This window comes from Gossypium hirsutum, chromosome D04 (assembly GCF_007990345.1).
Source record: "Gossypium hirsutum isolate 1008001.06 chromosome D04, Gossypium_hirsutum_v2.1, whole genome shotgun sequence".
NCBI lineage: Eukaryota > Viridiplantae > Streptophyta > Magnoliopsida > Malvales > Malvaceae > Gossypium > Gossypium hirsutum.
This window is the reverse complement of record NC_053440.1, coordinates 52,393,815-52,418,516: the sequence shown is the minus strand read 5'-3', so window position 1 is coordinate 52,418,516 and position 24,702 is coordinate 52,393,815.

The window sequence follows — 24,702 nt, the reverse complement described above, 5'->3', positions numbered from 1 at the left end:
GCTACAGCCATTTTATATGGCGCAATAGAAATTGATGCAATTCTGGGTGCTAACTTTATAGCAAATTCAACCTCCCTTTCAGGCGGTAAGCCTGACAATTCTTTAGGAAATATATCTGGAAATTCTCTAACTACAGGGACTTGATCCAATTCGGATCCCAGTATTCACATATCCAGGATATAAGCTAAATACACCTCACACCCTTTTCTGATCAATTCTTAAGCGGACATTACAGAAATTATATTGGTTGGGCATTCAAACCGTTCAAATTCTACATTTATCCCTCCACAGACTTCAGCGAGATTCTTTTCTGTTTACGGTTGGCCACAACATGCTCGAAGAAAACAAAGTACAAAAAGAATGGATGATGTAGGAATGAGATAAGGGCTGACATGTAAAAGAAAATTGTGGCATAATATTATTTGTTTTTGATATTTTGCGGAGAAATATTATTGAAAGAGATTATATTTGACATGGTAGAAAGCATCAACTTAATAATTTCACTTTATTTTGCTTTAAAGTTGAGGAAATTACTTGGTGAGGATGAGATGAAATTTTAAGTCATTCAAAATCTATGTTTTAAATTACTGTTTTTATTTTTAATCTTATCTCAATTATGTGAGCTCAGAGTTGGTTGTGCTTTAAATGTCAAATAAAGCTTAACACCCATGCATTAATAAAAGACACATTTAAGAAATTAATTCCACAACGGTCCTATTTAAGCAATAAAAGAAATACATATTATTATAATTGCAATTATATCTTCTATTATTTTTACATGAAAAACACAACTTTTAAACAAATCAAATGTCTAAAAACATCAGGATGTCTTAGCCACAATAATGTTTTGGTTTTCTTTAAAAAGAAGAAGAAATTCGTGTTGCTACATCATCAGGATGTCTAAAAACCGGAAGCTTGGAGATGTTGCTATGTAGGACACAAGCATTTACTGTACAGGGCGAACTAAGAAACACCAGGAAGATTGGAATTTACAGTGCGAATTTATGAATTTCTTCGGCTAGGAAAAAGAAAACAGCGTCCTATGCATTTATAACCAGAGAATTAAAAACAAATAAATATATAAAAGGTCAAATATATTGAACTCAGAAAGCAACGTTTATGAATTATGATGGGAGGTTCACATGGGCATATATTAAGGTTATCTTCAAATCGTCCAACACAAGGATATCAATAAACACCTGAAAATCGCCAAGAAATTATAGTCCAATGAAAAGGGATGAGAAGGATCTGCTTGTATTTTTCTGCCGGCCTATTTTTTAGGCTGTTCACCCTAATTTTTTTTTTGGTAAAGATGGATCACTGTAAATATATATATTTTTAAAAACTCAAAAATAAATACCGAGATGGGTTTACAAAAATAATATAGGCATATCATTTTAGTATTTAATTTTTTTAATTAGTATTATATAGGTAAAAAAGCCAAGAAAATACTTATGATATTTATGAATTTCAAATTACTATTTAATATATTTATCATTTGTTTTATGAAATATATATTTAGTATTGTTGAGTGTTTGAGTATGTGTCCCTTTCAAAAGGGTTATATTCTCTATTTATATGATATGGTTATTATCCATGGATGGGACGTCGTAGGTAGGTCCTCATGCATGCCAACAAGTATCTTATTCTAGAGTTAACATGTAATGCCCCAAAATTTCTAATTTATTTATTGTGAAAATATGACATAAATATCTGTCAGCTTTAGTGGTTATGTGTTTTGGGAGTGTTTGGGAGGTCAAAAGTTCAAGCCTTCGCTTGGGAAAATTTTGGTATTTTGAATGAATTAGGTCCTACTCTTGTTCAATAGGTTTTTATTTGATTGTTGGGTAAATTACATCAGAATGAGTCTGCTGGTCTGGTGGTTAAATGGTGTGTTATTATGGTGGAAATCTTGTGTATTATTTTTGCTCAGATTTCGGGATAGAGTTGTATAGGTTTAACCGATGAGACACTGGGTGTCAAATTATTAATTCGAATTATCCGATGAGGCACTGGATGCCAAACTGGTGTGTTTTGGTTGGATCCGTGTATCCGTCCGAGTCCGAGTCGTGTTAATAGGGGTAAATGAATAATAAAGTTTTATAATTGATATTGAAATGGTATGGTATGAGAAATGGAAGTGAAATAGTGAATTGAAAATAGAACGTGAAATATGTTGCAAATATATGGAATATATGAGTTATATACTCATAAAGTGACTAATGGAATGGATATTGCAATTGTATAATGCAATGTGAAATAAATTGTTAAAAGCTATTTATATAGCAAGTATGAGAATTGAGATATTTGTGAAACAAATGAAATATGATATGGTTGTTGTAATAATTAAATATTAATATGTGTTTATATTTCAATTGTATATTTGTAATTTCTTATCTTTAAATATTCAGATTATAGAAATACCACTGAGTTTATACTCAGCGTACGGCTTTGTTTCCCGTGCGCAAGTTAGGTACTTAACTTTTGATCGCTGATTCAACATTCAACAAAGATCTCGAACTCAAATGTGGTGATGTTTATCCTTTGTGTCGACATGTACCTAGGGTGTCTAAATAATAGTTATTTATGGTTTGATTGTAAATGAGGTTATAAGTTTAATTTTGGTTGGTTTTATACATATAAATATGTGTTTTTTAAGCCATATTATGGCATGATAAATTGAACTAATCTAAATAGGTGCATGTGAATTTAATTTTATGTTTAAGTGCTTATGAACTAGGCAAATTGATTTGGATTTGGTATGTTTATAATTTGGATTAAAATAATGCTTTGATGACTTGTTTTGATGATATGAAATGTTTGAAATTTCTGTTTGTTTGATTTGTAAACTCCGGTAATGCTCCGTAACCCGGTTCCAGCGAGGGATACAAGTTGGGGGTGTTACAAGGGTAATCCAGTGAGGGAACTTCACTGAAAGAAAAAGAAGGATCGTGTTCCAACATCTGGTGATGTGGCAACTACTATTGCAATTCCTCCCGTGGTTCATTCCCCTCCTATATCTCCACCTCAAGCAAGACCACCAACTAAAGACACATTTGGGGTAATTGTTCATCATGACCTTCCTAGGGTTCCAAGAAGTTTATGCTTTTTGGTGGTGAGACACAAACGTTATTTTCGTGGTGCGAGCACCTGAATATGAAGAAGTTTCCTTATTTTCCTATTGAGGTTAAAAATAGTGCAGAAATTACATGTTTAAAGAAGCAAAACAACATGTTTGTCCATCTGCTTCATCCACCTATGTGAGGAAACCTTCCTTGAAAAAGTTTATACTGTCTTTTCAAGTAGCCTTGGCTGAAGTTGGTATGGTTAGTGTAGGGTTCACTGAGGGTATTAGGGAAGAGGAAGTAAAGAAGATAGAAATTAAAAATGTTTATCAGTCTACCATGGGGTGTTGGAAAGGACTCGCGAACTATATAAGCATTTGGATGAAGAAAACAGAAAATTAGTGGAGCAGAATAGGAGGTTATAGGAGCGTCTCTGTAACAGCGCGTTTAAAGTGCAATCAGAATAGTGGTTTCGGGACCACAAGTTCGAGTCCAAAAGAGAATTTATTTTAATATTATTTTATGATCTACCGTATGATAGGAAAACCATATAAATATTTTGTTAAAAGAAATTTTACCGATTACAAGTTTAATTGTTAGAAAGGACCAAATTGTATAAAGTACAAAAGTTGAAATTCTAGTAGCTAGAGGATTAAATAGCTATGAAATTCAAAATTTGAGGTCCTTATAAGGAAAATAGACCATTAAGAGAAGTTAGTAGATAATTATGATGATTCATCCATGGAAATTTCAGAAAAGAAAAGGACTAAATTGGATAGTGGAAATAAAAAAAAGATGATAATTAATTAAAAGACAAAATATCATCTTATTTCATCATCTTCCCCAAATTATTTCCATGGAAACCCTATCTAAGAGAAAAAAATTCAAGCAAGCTTAATTAGGTAAGCATTATTGTCCCGTTTTTAGAAATTTTTATATTTCTGAGATCGTAATAACCTAATATAGTTATTTTGGGATTGATTTGCAAAGTTATCAAAGTATTAAAATTTTTCCATAGATGAATATCCTGGAATTTTGAAATTTAAGATAGAAAATGAAAGGTTGTTGATAGATAAACAACTTTTGTAAAGGAAATTTTTATGAAATTGTGATTTAGGGACTAAATTAAAAATATGTAAAATTCATGGAAAGTTTCTAATTTTTGTGAAATACATGGGCTGTAAATGTTATATGTTAAAAATTGACTAGGCTTGGAATAAGGATTAAATTGCATGAATTTCATTTTTCAAGCTTAGGAATGAAATCTTAATTAATCAAAAGTATAAAGGAAAAATGGTAATTTTTCCTAAGATGTGAAATGAATGGAATTGAATGTGAATTGTATTAAATTGATGTTAAATTTATTCGTATAGATCCAGATAACTCAAATACAAAGTTAGATAGAGGAAAAGAAGAAGTGTCGAATTAGTAGATTTTAGTACACGAGCAAGTGTCGAGGTAAGTTTGTATAACTAAATTGAGAATTTATATGTGTTAATTGAATTGTATGTATGTGTTTGTATTATTGTCATGTATATGAAAGTATTCACATATCCAACAATGATTGATAAGTATAAAGTCTTGTTTGAATATATGAAATTCGATGGATACAGAAATTTCTCGTATTGGTTGTGGTCCTGCATATGTTGCAGACACACCACAGCTTGAAAGAGCATCCCGTTATAAGCCCTATCAAGCTCCCCCTTATATGGTTCTTGCGAGCTTCCCGATAATATCTCTTCGGAGCATCTCGATTGGTTGTGATCCTACATGTGTTGTAGACACATCGCAACTCTTATGAGCTTTCTGGTTTTGCCTTTTCGTGAGCTTCCTTTTAATTGGCTCTTTGTGAGCTTCCCAATATGGCTCACTTGAACTTCCCGATATATGGCTATTCAGAGCTTCTTGTTAATGGCTCTTCGGAGCTACCCGATATTGGCTCGCATGAGCTTCCTGACTATGGCTCTTATGAGCTTCCCGTTATATAGCCTGGATAAGCTTCCTGATACATGGCTCACATGAGCTTCCCGTTATATGGCTTAAGAGAGTGCTTCTCGTTTAAGTGTTCTTATAAACACTCCTAAATATGAATTGACGGATTACAGATTCGTACACTTTATGTGTATTATCTGATGTCCATCAATATTTCATAAGGTTCAACGGGTAAAGTTCTGGTATGATATAATATGAATTCAAGATGAATTACTATGAGAAATACTTGGAATACAAAGATTTGTTATGTACATGTTCATTGGATACTTGGAGTGAAGAATACATGTATGTGGAAATGGAATATTGATGAGCTCATTCATATTTCTTGATACTTATGTGAATTGCATAACTAACATGTTTGATGAGGATGTATGTGTGTTTAGGTTATTGATTAAATTGATTGAACGCACCTTGTATGTTTACTTTAAATAAACCTGAATGGTAAGTAAACTTCTCTGTTTTACTGACTTACTAAGCACTAAATGCTTACTTTGTTTTATTTCCTCTGTTTTATAGTACTCAAGAGCTCTAAAGGTTGGAAGCAAGTCGGAGCAAGATCACACTATCTTTCAGCTCTTTTGGTATAAATAGTAAACTCTAATTAAGATATAATGGCATGTATAGGTTTAATTGGCCAAATGATAATATTTATATATTTGGTTGAAATTAGCCATTGGTATGGCTTGTGTTGGTATATTTTTCGATGTAAAAATATGGCTTAAATATGTTTGAGGCACGTATTTGAAATAGTTATATAGAAGAAAGTACATAAACTTATTGGTGAATGGTTTGAGTTAGCATAATTGATAGAATATGTCAATATGCATATATGTATTTTTGGTATATTTGAAAACTTGAACATATGTGATAATATGACATGCATAAGACTTAGTTTTATTTTGATTTTTAATGCCTTAAATTGGTTGGTAAATGTATTTATGTGTTGGTGTAGGTGGAAGACAAATTGGGTGAGAATAGTGGCCTAGAAAATGACCTATTTTCGTCCACACGGGCAGAGACACGGGCATTGTCTCAGCCGTTTGTGACACACAGCCATGCACGTGGGCGTGTGGTTTGGCCGCGTGTCCCTTGCATCTTAAAAGTTGAGAAATAAAATGCTTCAAATTGCTCACACGAGCAGAGACACAGGCATGTGTTTCAGCCGCGTGTCTTGGCCATGTGACCCCTGCACATAATTATTGCAAATTAAAATGTTCACATAGCCTAGCGCACAAGCATATGTCTTGGCCTTGTGATCAAGTCAGTATACCCTTAAATTGGACACGAGCTAGGACACGGCCGTGTGCCTCACATCGAATACCCACATGGCCTGGGACACTGGCATGTCACTTGGCCGTGTGAGCCACACGAGCGTGTGTCCCATGCACCTAAGAAAAATTTTGAAATTTTGCGAAAAATTTTCTGAGTTTCTGTTTTAGTCCTGACTTGTTTCTAACGCATACATTGGGCCTCAATGGTCCATTTAAGGGACAATATGATTGAATATGTTTGATTTTGGATATGAATAGTAAATGATATGAATTAATTATATTTGATTTGTAAATTTCAGTAATGCTCCGTAACCCTATTCTGACAACGAATATGGGTTAAGGGTGTTATAGTCCCACTCTCATTAAAAATAATATTGAAAAATTGCTTGGAGAGGTGGTAGGTGAGAGAGGTGATAAGACCATTTTGGAGGTGACCATGAAAAGCATAGATGAGCAACATAAACTTGGCATGGCTAATCTAGCGAAGAGTCATGAAGAGGCTTTGGAGAAGTATAAAGCTGATACCATTCAAAGTTTTCCGAATTATTTGTCAAATTTAAAATCTAATTTCCTGCTACATGCTCAAGTGGTTGGCGGTCCTTTTGATGCTCGCAAGGTAAACTTCAATGCTCTCAGTCACCTTACAGGTGCTCAGTTGGACTTTAATATTCACTTCCCCTCTAGAGCCACTTGGGAGGAATTTATGGAAGAGTGAAATAACTCCAGTAGGCTTTACTTTGTTGATACTCTTACTGAGACCAATGTAGTTCCCACTGTTGGGTGTAAACGGGATGCTAACGAATGAGGGAAGGAAGGAGAAGATGAAGAGCTCGTCGACCCCCAGGATATCAATGCTAACTCATGACTTCCTTATTTTGATTATATTTACTGTTTTTATTTTAAAATGGAAAGAAATATCTTTTCTTTTTGTTGAAACCTTGTAGTGTTTTATTGTGATTTTGTTTTAATTAGGAATCAAAATTAGCAAGTTGTTAAGGATAGCGATAGAAAATCAGCTAACTTAGAGAAAATTGTTCATGATAGTAAATCAAATAAACTTAAGTTGTGATCATAAATCAACAAACCTTAATAATGTCAGTTGTGATATTAAATCAGCAAACTGTTTTGAGTAGCGATAGAAAATAAGCTAACTTAGATTAAATTGTTCATGATAGTAAATCAATGAACTTAGGTTTTGATCGTAAATTAGCGAGCCTGAATAATATCAATTGTGATCTTAAATCAACGAGCTATTTAGAGCAATGATAGAAAATCAACTAACTTAAATAAAATTGTTCATGATAGTAAATCAAATGAACTTAGACTGTAACCGTAAATCAACGAGCCCTAATAATATTAGTTGTGGTCTTAAATCAATGAGTTGTTTGGAGCACTGATAGAAAATTAGCTAACTCAGATGAAATCGTTCATGATAATAAATCAAATGAACTTATGTTGTGATCTTTAATCAGCGAGCCTTAATAATATTAGTTGTGATCTTAAATCAGCGAGTTGTCTGGAGCAACGATAGAAAATCATCTAACTCAGATAAAATTGTTCATGATAGTAAATCAAATGAACTTAGACTATGATTGTAAATCAACGAGCCTTAATAATATCAGTTGTGATTTTAAATCAGCGAGTTGTTCATGTTAAACAATCAAAATAACATTTTCAAAGTGTATCTGTATTGAAAAAGAGAGTAGAATATTCATACATAATATTTTTCAGATGGCGTGCATTCCATGTATGAGGTAGAACAAGGTCATCTATTTTTGCTATTCTGTAAGCTCCATAACATATTTTTTCGACAAATTTGTAGGGTACCTCCCAACAAGGGGTCATTTTTGCTTGTTGTGATGCTGGGAAATTGGCTTCAGTATTTCTTAAAACTAGATCTCCCACATAAGATTGCTTGTTCTTTGCTATGGAGTTATGGTATCGAGCTACTTGTTGAGCTCACACAGCATTCCTGATTTCTGTTGTCTCCATAACTTCATCAATAAAATTTATGTTTCGAATGGCCTCTTGGTTGGCACTTTTATCAAAATGAGATGTCCTGTGAGATCACAGTCCTATCTTAGTAGGGATTATCACTTCAGCCCCATATAGCAGTGAGAATATTATCTCTCCAATTGCTATGTGAGGTAAGGTTTGTATGGCCCATATAATTCTTGGTAGCTCTTCTAACCAGAAACCTTTGGCCTCGTCAACCTTTTTTCTTTAAAGTTGTTAATATTTTCTTGTTCATTGTCTCTACTTGACCATTTGTTTGGGTAGTTTTTACAGAGCTTTGAGCAAGAGCAATCTGTAGGTCCTTACAGAAGTTCTTAAATTTTCTCTAGAATTAGGTTCTATTGTCTGTTATAATCAAACGTGGAATGTCGAACCTACAAACAATGGATTTCTAGAGAAAAGACTCTGTTTGTCTCTTTGTGATTGTAGCTAGAGCTTCAACTGTTATCCACTTGGCAAAATAATCCACAGCTACAACTATAAATTTATTCTGAGTTATGGTTATTCGAAACAGATCCAAAATATCTATTTCTCAAGTTGCAAATGGCGAAGGACCAGACATTACTTGCAGAGGCTTAGCTGGTGACTGATGTACTTGAGCATGTTTTTGTTAGGAATTACAAGTGCAAACCATGTGATATGTTTCTTTTTGTATAGTTGGCCAGTAATATTTCTGCCTGAGAACTTTCTGTGCTAACAATCTTCCACCCAGATGATCACTGCATATTCCCTCATGTATTTCTCTCATAACATATTCAGCTTCAGTGGGAGCGAGACATCTCAAAAGTGGTTGGGAATAACCTTTTTTATAAAGCATATCCTCTAACAAGATATATCTAAAGGTTATAGATTGAACAGTTTTAATTGAATGAGAGTTGAGTAGCTTACAGATACGAATATGTTAAATGTAACTAATAACATCATACCTTATAGAACTTGTACTATAAGGGTCATCCACATTTCTTCTTGGCTCAAATTGAGCACTTGCTGGGTGTCACAGCTTGGGATGGCTTTATGTTCTAACAGAATTTTTCCTCTTTGCTCAATAGTAATAGAGCATGCTAACTTAGACAAAATTTCACCTTTGGTGTTCTCTGTAACACCCCATACCCGAGACCGTTGCCGGAGTCGGACACGAGGGGTTCACAGACTAAATTCGCTTACTATCGCAGTCCATTTTAAAATTTTCCAGGCAGTTGGCTAACTGCAACACTGTCACCTTAAAAATCATATCTTGAGTTTCACAACTCGAAAATCAGTTTCGTAATTTTTCCCTAAAACTAGACTCATATGCCCATCTACATATTTTTTTCTAGAATTTTTGGTCAGGCCAATTAGTACAGTTTATTAGTCAAAGTCTCCCATGTTACAGGGATCGACTACACTGACCTTTGCGCATTACGACTTGGATATCTCCCTGCACAGGGCTTCAATACTGATGCCGTTTGTTTCTATAGAAACTAGACTCAGAGAGGAATCCAGACATATATGGCATAACTCCTAATTATCTCTGGTTAATTTATAATGAATTTCCAAAGTCGGAACAGGGAATCCAGAAACCGTTCTGGCCCTGTCTCACGAGAACCTGAATATCTCTTAACATACTGTCCATATGATCATTTCGTTACTTTCCTATGAAGATAGATTCATCAAGTTTCGTTTACATAATTTATTCACTATTTAATTCCAATCCTACTATTTTTAGTGATTTTCCAAATCTACATCACTGCTGCTGCCAGCATCTGCCTTTAAGGTAGACTTTACCTATTTCATAGTTTCCATGATTCAACTAGCCCTTTTTGCATAAATAGCACAAATCATGTTAGCGATTAACCATTCCATACCAAATGATTATAACATTATGCTCGAACATATATAAGCCATTTTCGCATGGCTATATACATTAACCAAAATATTCTTCCGCCACTAGTCTATTTTATACATGCCATAAGACAATCCGAAACATAGCAGTACCAAACAGTGGATAGTGATAGTGTGACTAGTTGCTGACGATCCCCGAGCCTGTAGCTTCGCAATGAGATCTATAAAACAGAGGAAACAGAGTAAACGGAGTAAGCATTACAATGCTTAGTAAGTTTTAAGCAGTGTCAACAGATAACAATCAAATTATAACATAGTTGTTCGTATTTTTATTTCACTCTTCCTTCGGGCATACCATCCCTTTACCGAATCTACACATCTCATCATATACAATAGGCAGATAAACTTTCACATAAAAGTGAGCTCACGTGACATAGATATATCGTATGATTTCACATCACCTCTCACACTGATCCGATGTCACATAATCATAGGAATAGTCTCATAGATTGCTCTCGTATGCATCACATAACTACCTTATGATTTAGTGCAAATCAAGCTCACATATAAACTTGGAGTACATACCTGTTTAACCTTTCGCATTGAATATATTTATAAGCAATTCTTATTACGAAGTCTTACCCGGACATAATCTCCACACGAAGTTATCGGGTCTTACCCGGACAAAATCCCCACACGTAGTCATCGGGTCTTTAGAGCTCGATATAGTACAAGCACGAAGCTTAAGGACATTAATCAGTGATAATATTCTCGCATAAATCCTGCGGGGTTTTAACCCGGATATAGTACTGACACAAATGCCCTTCGGGACTTATCACATTTATGCACTTTCACATCCATCACATTGGCCACTCGGCCCTGTCACATATATACACTTTCACATTCATCACATCGGCCATTAAGCCTTATCACGCATATACACTTTCACATTCATCACATCGGCCATTAAGCCTTATCACATATATATACACTTTCACATTCATCACATCGGCTATTAGGCCTTATCGCACATATACACTTTCACATTCATCACATCGGCCATTAAGCCTTATCACATATATATACACTTTCACATTCATCACATCGGCTATTAGGCCTTATCGCACATATACACTTTCACATTCATCACATCGGCCATTAAGCCTTATCACATATATATACACTTTCACATTCATCACATCGGCCATTAGGCCTTATCACATATATACACTTTCACATTCATCACATCGGCCATTAGGCCCTATTCACATATATACACTTTCACATTCATCACATCGGCTATTAGGCCTTATCGCACATATACACTTTCACATTCATCACATCGGCCATTAAGCCTTATCACATATATATACACTTTCACATTCATCACATCGGCCATTAGGCCTTATCACATATATACACTTTCACATTCATCACATCGGCCATTAGGCCCTATTCACATATATACACTTTCACATTCATCACATCGGCCATTAAGCCTTATCACATATTTAGAATTCACATATGGGTTTAATCAATAGCTTATAAGCAACTAAAACAAGTTTATCAAGGTTTACAACACAATCTCAAATTCAGCACAAGCTGTTTTTCCTGAGCAATAGTCACTAAATTATTTATAACTGGAGCTACAAAACTCCAAATCACTTTCCGTAAATTTTTCCTGAATATAGACTCGTATGTCTTCCATCCATAAAATTTCCAGAATTTTAGGTTTGGCCAATCAATACCAGATTTTTTCTTAAAGTTTTCCCCTGTTTCACTGCTTGACTAATCTGACCACTCTTCACTACGAATCAAATTTCTCATTATCAGAAATTCCTTTGCTTACACGGTTTCTTTTATAAGAAACTAGACTCATTAAGCTTTAATTTCATGTCTCATTCAGCCTCTAATTCAAATCCATGAATTTATGGTGATTATCTAAATTCATGTTACTGCTGCTGTCCTGAGCAGGTTTATCACAATTTTACTCTTCTGACATATCCTTTCAGCACTTCATAATATCATATCCATTTGGCAACATATCATATCAATAACTTACCTATACTTCATAATAACCATTAGGCTATATGCATAAAGATTTACAATAAAGTTATGATTCTTTTAATATGTGCTTAACATATCATACTCAATCACATTATAGGCTTTAATACTTAAAACTTACCTCGATCGCTAATGTACGTCAATTCCGACTATTCGACCAATTTCCCTTTTTCCACGATCCGACTTTGTTTCCTTGAGTTCTTGAGCTAATGAACCAAATTTAAACTTATCACATCACTATTGTGTAAAACCACATTCGATTATATTATAATTCGGTTAGCAAGAAATACACTTATTCCTTATAACATTTAGCTTCGAGATCACCACCTCAATCATCTCAAGTACCAAACATGCATTAATACTCTCTTTAGTACAATTTCGTTACTTTAACTAAATACTAAACATATCCTTTTGCTTATCTATACACATCCGCATTTTAACTCATACCAATCATAACAAATAGCATAATATTTGTTAACATATAAAATTATGGTTGACATTACATCATTTACTTCCACTAACCATTTAAGCATAACCTAAGCGCATACATTGCATTGACAAACCAAACCAAAATATCCAATACATAGTCAAACATATAATTGTTATTTCACTCCTTTTCGAACTAATTTATAAAATGCATTCTCAAAGCCATAGCATATCATACATGAAACTTACCAAAGATGAATTAATCATAAGCTATTTATAGTACCTTAACCAAACACAACAACTAACTTCACACATATTTTTTTCTATGCAAATACCAAAGCCGAATCAGCTAAATATACTTATGAATATATATATCATCATCGAAATCACCTAAGCTTAGACATCATTTCTTAATTCCAAGCAAGTTGCCGAATGCAACCTTACTAAATTTTCATGAATTCAAATCATGGATTCAATATACCATTACCATGAAATCAACAACCAAAAATTCATAGACAATTTAGGAAAAATCACATAAAATCGTAACACAAAAGGCATTCATCTAACACTTGATTTTTAAATTCTAACATCAAACTCAAATTTCTTAGCTCATCAACTCATGGCCGAACATCAATTATTCACCAAAACAAATTTTAACTCATGGGTTTTAGAGAAAATTAAGTAAGGGATTCAATGATACTAAAAATTAACAAAACAACTTGAATTTCACCTTGAATTGTTGCTTCCAAATGGCCGAAACTTCAAAGCCACAAATTTTATTTTCTTTCTCCTTTGTTCGGCCTCCAAGATGAACTACATGCATGTTCTCTTTTTTTTTTCTTTCTAATCTCAAGTTACGGCAATGGTAGAGTGAGGATGAACCACCTTTGTTTTTATCACCCATTTCTTCTTTTAATTATTCTTTCTTCCATAATATAAAGCCACTAACTATTATCATGCTAAAATGAAATGCATATAATATCTATCAACTATCATTATGGCCGGCCACTAATTAAAAGTGGTCCATTTGACATGCAAGTCCCTCATGTCAATAACTCATGCATTATTTGGCCACTTTAAATTTCACCTATCACATTATCAAGTCTTATCACATGGGTCCTTTCTTATAAATTAACACCGCCTTGATAAAAATCAAGGCACGAAATATTCACACATACAAATTCCACATACAATAAGCACAGAATATAACATCTAATTATTTTTGTGACTCGGTTTCGTGGTCCCGAAACCACTTTCCGACTAGGGTCACTTTAGGGGTGTCACATTCTCCGTCTTGGATAATTGTCTAACTTGTGCCTTGTCAAATTGAGCAAGTAGTTGGGTAGCTATGGCATGGTACTTCTTTAAGCTTGGCTCTTTTACTTCATACTCCCCATTTATTTTGTTCGTTACTAATTGAGAATTAGTTTGTATTACCAACTCCCTCACCCCCAGCTGTAGAGCCAATTGTAGTCCTGAAATTAATTGCTCATACTCCACATCGTTGTTGCATGCTTAGAAGCTGAAGGATAGTTCTTACTATCATTCATTCTCATCAGGGTCTATAAGGAGAATGTCTGCTCCTAATCCTGCCTTCATTGTTGAACCATCCAATAAACTATCCAACATTTTGGCTTCGCAATTGAGCTTGCTTGTCCCTATAATGAGCTAACTACTACATAACAAAAAAATAAAACCAAAATTATATTTGTAATAAAACATCACAAAACAAAACGAGTATTTGTCAAGTAAAATTCCAGTAAATTATATGACATGCTATTGTATCATTTATGTGAGTAATAGTGTTTCAAGTTATCCCCCACCTTGTACACCCAGACTGTGAGAAGAAGGACCTTGGTGGTTGTGAACTTTCTAAAGACCCCTAAATTATTTGTCATTCCTCTAAAAACTTATGCATCCTCTCATACAAATTTGACAAACTCTGTGGCCTATTATTAGTAAACGAATATTACATATGTTCATTTCAAACTCCCATGATAAAGGCATCAATGACCTACTCATCTTCCAAGTTCTTTATGTTTAACGTTGGCTGCATGGAACCGTTTGACATAATCTTGCAAATATTCTCCATCCCTTTGTTTCACTAACATCAAACCTATAGAAATTCTCCTTATTATCCTATGGGCTCGAAATCTTTTCAAGAACATCTAACCCAACTGCAAGAAGCTTCGAATGGAGCCCTTTGGCAAAGATAGATACAAATATTTCATACTTCCTTTAAGAGTGTTTGAGAAAACTTTACATTTTGCTACATCAGAAGCTCCTGACACATTCATATAATCATTATACTGCATGAGATGTGCCCGAGGATCCTTTCTACCTTCGAACATCTCTTTTGGGACTTTAAACTCAGTTAATAGGCTCACAACAGCTACCTTTGGAGACAAGGGGTTGTTAAAACAAAACAACCAGTCCATGTCTTGCACATCAGGGTACAATTCTCGCACATCTCTACGCAAAGCATCCATCTCGTTCTGCCATAGCTTTGCATGTGCTCCCACATCCTCCTCCTAGAGAGGCGTGACATAGTCCTGAAGATCAGAGTGGTCAAATTGTACATTTCTTCTCGGTTCTTTATTCTGCCTTAGTAATTCCTATTAAATCAATTGTTGTTGTTCAAACCTGGCACTTTGTTAAGTCATCCGTTCCTTCATCAACCTCAACTGCTCTTGCAAACCAAATAGTTGTGGGCAATGCTCCTAGATCAGAGGGAAATGATGGCCCCTAACCAAAGGGAGTATTGAGATCGAAAGAATAGGAAGCACCTGCTTGGCCTAAGTTGCCTAGATTTTCTAGTCGGTCAAATACTAGGGAAATTCTCGTAGGGGGTATTTTAGTTTTTTGGTTTTCTGATGGTCAGAAATCTGTCCACTCTCCTCGCACCAAATTATTGAGTGTTTTTAGTGTGTATCCCTTTCAAAGGGGTTATATTCTCTATTTATATGATACACTTATTGTTCATTGATGGGACATCGTAAGTAAGCCACCATGCATGCCAACATATACCCTATTCTAGGGTTAACACGTGTTTTCTAGATATGGGTTCGCCTACATAGTGCTGCGAACCCACACCGAGTGGTCTCATAAAAGGATGTGAACACCTTGTGTTCGAACTCAAGGTGTGAACCCTGTAGACTATGGGTCAGGACCCAATTGAATAACCGGATAGCGAATCAATGATGACGAGTACCATAACAAGTATATTTTTCTCAAACAATTTTAATTATTTAATTTATAATATATGCATTTCATTCTCATAATTTTTATAACAAATAAAATCTATTTTTTGAATTCATGTTTATGAACCTAATACAATGTTTATACTTTCCACCATGCGCCTACTTTGCTTTGGAGAATTCTGCAGGATGATGCCTTACCTTCGTCTTGAACTTAGTTTCCTAGTTGTGAAAGGTTGTTTTTAGTGGAACTTCTAATATTTTGTTAAGTCAAAATGACTTTAAGTTAAATGGGGACATAACAATAAGAAGAAAAAGTTAAGAGAATTTGGGCGCTTGAAATAATTCCTCAAATAGGTTGTTATTATTATAATTGGGCTTGAAATAACTCTCTCCCCTGCCCAGCTGCTTTGCCATCATCTTCCGTAACTGACCCATCAAAGTCTCAATTTTATCCAACTGAATTGCATGCAATATGCATCTTCCACAAAGTTCTGACTATCCATCCCAATTTTCATATTTGAGTACATAAAATGTGCTAATTGTAATGTTTACTAAAGCATCAATAAAAAGCTAATTGAGACGAATTTTGCCTTTCAGTTATAAGTCTAGTTGCTATTCGTTTTACTAATTAAAAGTGTAAAAATAAGTCTAGTTCGGAGTTTTAGGCACTATAAATTTACTTATACAAAAAATAAATTACTATAAATTACAATCTCATTAAAACTTTTTACTTGAAAGTTTAATTACAATAAAAAAAAAGAACTTATTTAAAAAGAATTTACACTAGCATGGATTCCTATTAATAAACAAATAAATTTTCTCACTCTCCTCCGCATATAATAATTTACAAGATTACAAATAAATGTGAATTTTTATCTCAATAAATTAAATCTTCTTTTAATTACATAGTTAATAATTCAACCTTAATTGTAAAATTTAAAAAATAAAAATACTAAATTTCAAATTTTAACCAAGTTTATACTTAAATGTGGAGAGGAAAAGTAAAGGAAAATTGCGCGTCTTGGTTGCTTGCCAAGTCAAAATGGTGGTAGTGTAAAGCAGTTATTTTGGTCAATTGGATTTCGTCTCGTGTTTGTTGTATCATTTAATATTTTGACACAGTCTTTTGTGTTTGGCTTTCTAAAGCTACCATTTATTATCAATTTGTTGCTCTTTAATATAACCTCATCTTTCTAAAATAAATAGTGATTTGATTATGATAATAACTGCACAACACGGGTTTGGATAGACGGTAGGATACAGTGCGATGTGTTTAGTTTACTTTTTATAATTATTTATGTATATAATATAAACATAAAATGATGTTATATCAATAATTGTGTTAATAAATTGTGAGAATTTGATCAAATAAAAAATTCATGTATAAAATTACACAAAATCAAAATTCACGTATAAAATTACACATTAAACTAAAGTTTATATATATTTTTTAAGATTTATATCTGATTATAATAGTCAAATTTGTTATAAAATTAATTTTTACTCTTTATAACGGTTTTTATCTAGAATAGTAATAAACATAAACCATAAAACATACTTTTTTTTGTCAGCATAAAATACACTCTTTATTAAATATTATCTCAATAAAATAATTAAATTTTATATAAAAATTTATTGGTAATATTTTATAAATTTTATTAAAAATATTATCTAAATTTCATTAATAATATCATTATTAATATATTATAATTCTTTAATTTGAAATTTTAACAAAATTTAAAAATAATTTAAATTACAAATATTCTTATAGATGTATAATTTTTTTTATGAGATTTAAAACTTTGATATTTTATAAAGAGAGTGGGCTGTAAACCTAAACAAAACTCAGGTTGAAAATTTATCTTTCAAATATAAACATTAATGTCAATTACTTCGGTGATGAATTTGAGTTGCCTTTATTTGTCGCAGTGGTCGACGTCGGTGAAAAGCAAGGCATTAGCACCCATGTTTGATGGACTGTTTTGATTTGCAACTTTTGTTTTTAGTAATTTAAAATAATATTTTTCATTCGATAATGTCAATCCTCGTAGAAAAATGTAACTTTCTTTTAGAGATTGTGACTCAAATCTCGTTACTTATTAAAAGAATAAACATAATGATAAAATACCGAGACTAGTGGGGCTATTCTTCTTCTATTTGATTTTAATTAGAATGTAATTTTTCAACCCTTAAATAGATGTAATCGAAACTCCTTTTGTATGATTTATTTTTCAACTTTAGTAAAATCTATTTGTTTTTTTTTTATTTTCTTATTGCTTTGCGATCGTTCTATTGCCATTATCGACGATTAATTTACCAGATTCCAATTTTTAAAATTATTTTATATATTTTATTATATGGATGGAGTGTATAAAGATTTCAAATTGTTTTTATACTAAAGTCACGATTAACTTGCCTAGATTGAACTGAAAATAGTACTACCCTAACAGCCAAGCCAAACCAACCCTAATTAACATTTTATATTAATGTCTCTCTTCCCCTATCATGAATAAAACTATTGACTGACGGATGGAATTAATTTAATTAAATTCTTGAAAGGAATTATTTATTTAAAAATTTCTTGAATTAAAAAATATTTCATCTATTTAAGTTTTTGTATTTATTATACATTATACACATGATTAAATCGGGGTTATAAAATTTTTAAACTTCAAAAGTGAATTTGAAAATTCGCCTTAGAATTAAAATTTTAACTTATTATATTTATCATTTATTTAAATTTTAAATTATTTTAATTCAAATCCGATCTATTTTAATCCATGAATTCCATCGAATAGAAAACCACACCGGTTTGTCATAAGCTTGCACCCTCCCAATTCCCAATTCCCAATTCCCAAATACCAAACTCCACCTCCCATTCATTAAATGGCAAACTTTATTCATTACACCAGCTGTACCCCAAAGTCCGAGTAGGAAGCTTTCATCGTTGGTTACCATTTCAAAAGTCAAAACCTTACCAAATTCTAACTATCCATTTATAGCCCTATATATAGCTTCAGCAACCACCATAGAATAATCGTAGCATAGCAGAGTCCCTAGCCTTATGTGCAGAAAACACTCCTGTCTCTCACATAGAAAGACTCCAACACCTCAACATCACCACCCTTTTCTTAAAATATGGTTGCGGGTAAGCTTGTTTTGATTTCCTTGCTTTTTTGGGAGGTATTGCTGGTGCATGCAATGGCTGGAGGATCTGAGGCCAAACCACCTGAGATTAAGGTTCATAAAGAGGATGATGATGAGCCAGGTTGGGTTGTTCCTAGAGAAGCAGATGAGCCAGATGAAAGTCCTGAAGATGTTGAAGCTGAAGCACCAGAAATCAGACGGTTGGGAAAGCATCATATTCTTTCATCAACTAAGTCTGGCTGCCGGTGGTGTCATCATTGCTGGACTTGTCACTGCTGCTTTTGCAGTTGTTGTTGCTTACATTCGAGTTACAAGAACAAGGGATGATGGTGTTAAACACTGAGCTTATAAGTCTTTCTTTATTCTGGGGATTTCTCTGTTACTACTTTTTTCCCAGCTCCTCTATTTCTTACAGGTTTAGTGGAAGTGAAAGTAGTGCTCTTCCATACATACACAAGCATTTAGCTAGAAGTGAAATTATAATTATTTTCGATGTAATATATGTGTCAGATTGAATTTGTAGCTTTATATATCATGAAATACTTGCTTTTTCGGCTACTGCTCTGTCTCTGTGAGAATTATGGTTCTTCAACTCAAAAACCTGTAATTATCCAGATCGATACAAGAACAATAAACATTCTGAAAGGAACCGATAAACTTGTGAAACCTTTGGCATTTCTATCATCATATTATTGCTTAGAGAGAATGCATAGAGCAGGTGCTTTGCCCGCCGCCGCACCTGACTCAACTCTATATTTCCAAACCCGAACCGGCCCTACCCCGCTCCTATTTCGCTGTATCAATCAAATGCTTTGAGCCTAACCAATCGGAAATCTCTACATTTCCCTCAGTAAAAGAATCATAGAGTTAAGTGTATTATGAGGTGGACTGTAATTTACCCCTTTACTAAAAATGATAAATTAACTCCTATACATTAGAAAAAGATGCAAATTGATCCTTTCGTTATAAATTTGTATGTCTTATTAAGTGATGATTTAGAATATGTAAGTGAATTGGAATTAAAAGCTGTGTAAGATTTAATAAAAGTACAATTGATGCCCCGTATTAGGAGGGAGATTGTTAGATCAAAGAGCAAATTACTCTTTCTATTAAAAATTCTATCTATTTCTACTTTTAAGTGATGACATGACTGGCAAAGCAATCAAATAGCACTATGTGGAGTGCCACATATACCTCATGTTGATATGACATTTTTTTCCACATTAGCAAATATTTAAAATTTTAAAACATTTCAAAAATAATATAAGTTTTTAATAAATATTTAAAATCATTATCCAAGTTCAATGAATCTAGACAAATGATTGTCCAAATCATCCTAAACGTTGTTTTTAAAATAAATATAAAAATTATTAATTTTTTTAAGAAATTATAATATTTTTTAATTATTAAAAAATTTTAAAACTATTAAAAACAATGTTCATAATAAACTTGGAGTTGATTATGGAGTTGTTTCTTAAATAATTATTAAATAATATTATAAAATTATACATACAAACAGAAAGTTGTTTAAAAGTTATTAAGAATTATAAGACATTGACAAATTAAGATCCATAAATTTGATTAACTAAAATATCAACTTGATTAGAAGATACATATGTGTACATAAATATATTTGAAATCTTTAAATATGCTAAATGTCTATATATATAGTTTTTACAATTTTTAAAATTAAAAAAAATCAATCATTATTTATAATTTCTTATAATTCTAAATAATTTTTAATTAATTTTTTATATTTTTTAATTTTTTAATAATAATTTAAGAAACTGCTCTAAAATGAACCTAGACAAATGGTTACCCAAGTTATTTGAGCTTTACAATTTTTAAAATTAAAAAAAAATCAATCATTATTTATAATTTCTTATAATTCTAAATAATTTTTAATTAATTTTTTATATTTTTTAATTTTTTAATAATAATTTAAGAAACTGCTCTAAAATGAACCTAGACAAATGGTTACCCAAGTTATTTGAGCTTGGACAACTGTATGTCTAGTATCATTCTGGATGTTTGTTTTTAATAATTTTTTTATTAATTTTAAAATTTTTAATATCCTTAATAATTTTTAAATAATTCTCTATGCTTTTATAATTTTTTTGGAAAACCATGTTTAGGATTAAATGAAAGTGGATAACTATCTGTCTAGTTCATCCTAGATGTGGTTTTTTAAATAATTATAAAAATTATTTATTTTTATGATAATATTATTTTTTTAAAATGTTATCACGTCAACATGAGTTACATGTAGCACACCATGTGTTAGTGTTTGGTTCCTTCGTCAGCTACATCAACATTTAACAGTAGCATTAATAAAATTATAAACAAAATAATCAATTTACTCTTTGATCTAACATACAATGACTACTTTGCCCATTTTTTGAGTAGTGGAAGTAAAATGCAACCGGACTCCTAATATAAAGGGCTCCATGGTACTTTTATCTAACCCTACTCATCCTTTAATTTTAGGTCACTTATATAAAAAACTGAAAAGTCAAATTATCACTTAATAACACATATAGATGAAATTTTTAATGGAAGGGCCAATTTGTACTTTTCTCTAATGTGCGAGGGCTAATTTGTCCTTTTTTTAAGTGAATGGGACAAAAAACAATCCGACTTTTAATACACAAGTTTCCATGACACTTTTGCGTATCATATTAAGTTTATCTTTTTAATTAATATACATATATTATGACTACACAATCAAGGGCGAAGCCAAAAAAAAATTTAAAGAGGGAGATTAAGTTATATACTTTTATAAAAGTTAAAATATAATTTCATCCTTGTATTAACTTATATCACTATAATTTTTAAAAGAACTAAATTGAAATTCTAATATTTTTTGGAAGCCAAATTATAACTTATCACATATTAATTTAAAATTTATAAAAAATTAAGGGTCTAAAGAAACAATTTACCATTTTAGGAGGTATTATAGACCTGCGAACCCCTTCTTTTCACCCTTGTATACAATATAACAGAGGAGGAATCTATTTATTTGTGCATTTGTTACCCTGAAGTTGCTTAACCTATGAGGAAATGTAATAAATGTGGGGTTTTTTACTAAATTATTATAAAAAAATAAAAATATCCAAAATATTATAAATTATTTTTATTTATCAAAATATACAAAAAAACAAAAAAAAATAGAAAAAAAAAGCTGCGCTGATGTGACAGGACCCTGGTGGAGAGTTTTGGATTGGCGGCACCAAAGGTGCCTAACTGGTGGCATCGATGGTGCCATACTGGTTGGCAGCACCAACCTTATAATGGGGCCGATCGGTGGGGGGGGGGGGAAGAGAAGGAGAGGGAAAGAAGAAGAAAGAAAGAAAAGGAAAGAAAAGGAAAGAAAGAAAAAGAAGGAAAGAAAAAGAAATGAGAAGCGAAGAGAAAAAAAAAGAAAGAAGAAGAAGAGGGAAGGAAGGAAAAAAAAGAAAAAAAAGGTAATTTTTATTATTAAATTAATTTTTTTGTAATATTTGTGTGTTAAAAATTTATGTTATGTACATTATACGTGTTTTATTATTTTATTTAGCATATATATTTTATGAAATATATTTAGCATGAAAAAATTCATGGTATGTACATTGTATGTTGATTAGGAAATTTTTTTATGAAATTTACTTAAGATGTCGAAATTAGTTTTTTTAGGAAAATAGCATTAAAAGTAAAATGATAAAAAAATATATTTAAGAAAGCATAAAATACGAAAAGAAGAAACGAAAATTGTATATTCACCGAAAGTAATAAAATGAGAAAAAAATTATATATTTAATAAATTTCAAACATAATGCACTGAAATAATGTAAAATGATAAAATTAAAAATTACGATATTTTTAAAATAATATAATGCAGATAAAAATACGAACAAGTGGCCAAAGTAAGAGTGTATTACTAACTTTTTTAAAAATTCAGAAATAATTAATACAAATATTTCAAAAAAATGCACTGAAATAATATAAAATAATAAAATACGAAAATAAAATATTTTTATTGAAAGTAATAAAAATCGGGAAAATAATACAAGCAACGGGCAGGGATAAAGGTTTTTTCTTACACCAAATTAATTTAAAAAACACACTAAATTAATAAATTTCAAACATTATGCACTGAAACAATGTAAAATGATAAAATTAGAAATTAAGATATTTTTTAAAGTAATAAAATGTGGAGAAAAAAATACGAACAAATGGCCGAAGTAAGAGTTTTTTACTAACTTTTTTTTTCAACTTGCAGGCATCGCAATGGCTCCATTGATTCGAACCGATAGACACATATCTGATGCGGCTAATAACGCAGTATGATTTATTATTTGTTAATCACGGGTTCTATTTATTTAAAAAGGATATACGTAGTATATATAAATAAATCATGTTATTGTAATATTTTTCTGTAATTTAACACTATCAGGACTCGTACCTAGTATTAAGGGGCCGTGTAAGAGGTTTAAAGAAAGCTCCGGATGCATGACTAATGCCGTACTTGGAGCAAGCCGGATTTGGGTCAGTAGCATTGATCCGGTCCTCCGACTTGCGCTATGATTTATTATCTGCGCTAGTGGAGTGGTGGCGCCCGGAGACCCACACTTTTCATTTTCCGTGCGGGGAGTGCACGGTGACCTTGGAGGATGTTGCAATGCAGCTTGGGCTCCCAATTGACGGGAGTCCCGTAACGGGAGTATCTTCATTTACTGATCCGGCTAGACTTTGTTATGAGCTCCTGGGGGACTCGCCAGGGGACGGTGAGTCAAATTTTACGGGCTTACAATTTACATGGCTAAAAGCCAAATTTGGACAATTATCAGCAACTGCCACTGAATGTGAGTTGATGTGTGCTGCTCGAGCGTACATCATGCATATCGTAGGGGGAGTACTCATGCCTGATGCAAACAACGACAAGGTGCATTTGATGTACTTGCCCCTGTTAGCTGATTTGTCCACTGTTAGCTCGTATAGCTGATGCTCCGCCGTTCTAACAGTGTTGTACCGGGAGCTTTGTCAGGTAACAAACTCGGATGTTGTAGACATGGGCGGATGCCTCACACTGCTGCAGTCCTGGGCGCTCTATCGGATGCCTTTTTTGGCATCCGTTAGTCACCAACCGTATGTCTATCCACTGCTGAACAGGTGATAAAATATAAATTGTCATTATTTGTAGTCATAATATATTAACTAATGTTACCAACCCTAAACCCTATATTTGTTTTTTGTAAGTGGAGTGTTCGTCCGGGTATCAGGAGGTCGTACACTGTCCTGATATACCGCCTCATGATCGAATAGTGGCCCAGGATTATTGTGTATCAAAATACGCTGCATCTGCTCCCCAACCGAAGAAGCGTTAATGCCTTCATCGTTGTTGACATCTTCATCGTCAATATCATCAGGTACATCGTCCACATCGGGATCACCGTCACTATCGACCTCTTCATCCCAATGATCGCCACCACCTTATTTTTCGCCACCACCGTCTTCTTTACCACCAACCATATTAACATCGGGTGTAATATTCAGGTCGATACCGATCCCACCCATAGTCGATTCACTATCAACGTATGATATTGGAGCCACCATCCATGGTTCTTGAGCTCTGTGTTCTTCCTCAAATGCATTGACATCTTCATTTTGCTCCATACCGACTAACTCAACAAATAAGTGAATCGGTGCATTCTTGTCAGTCCC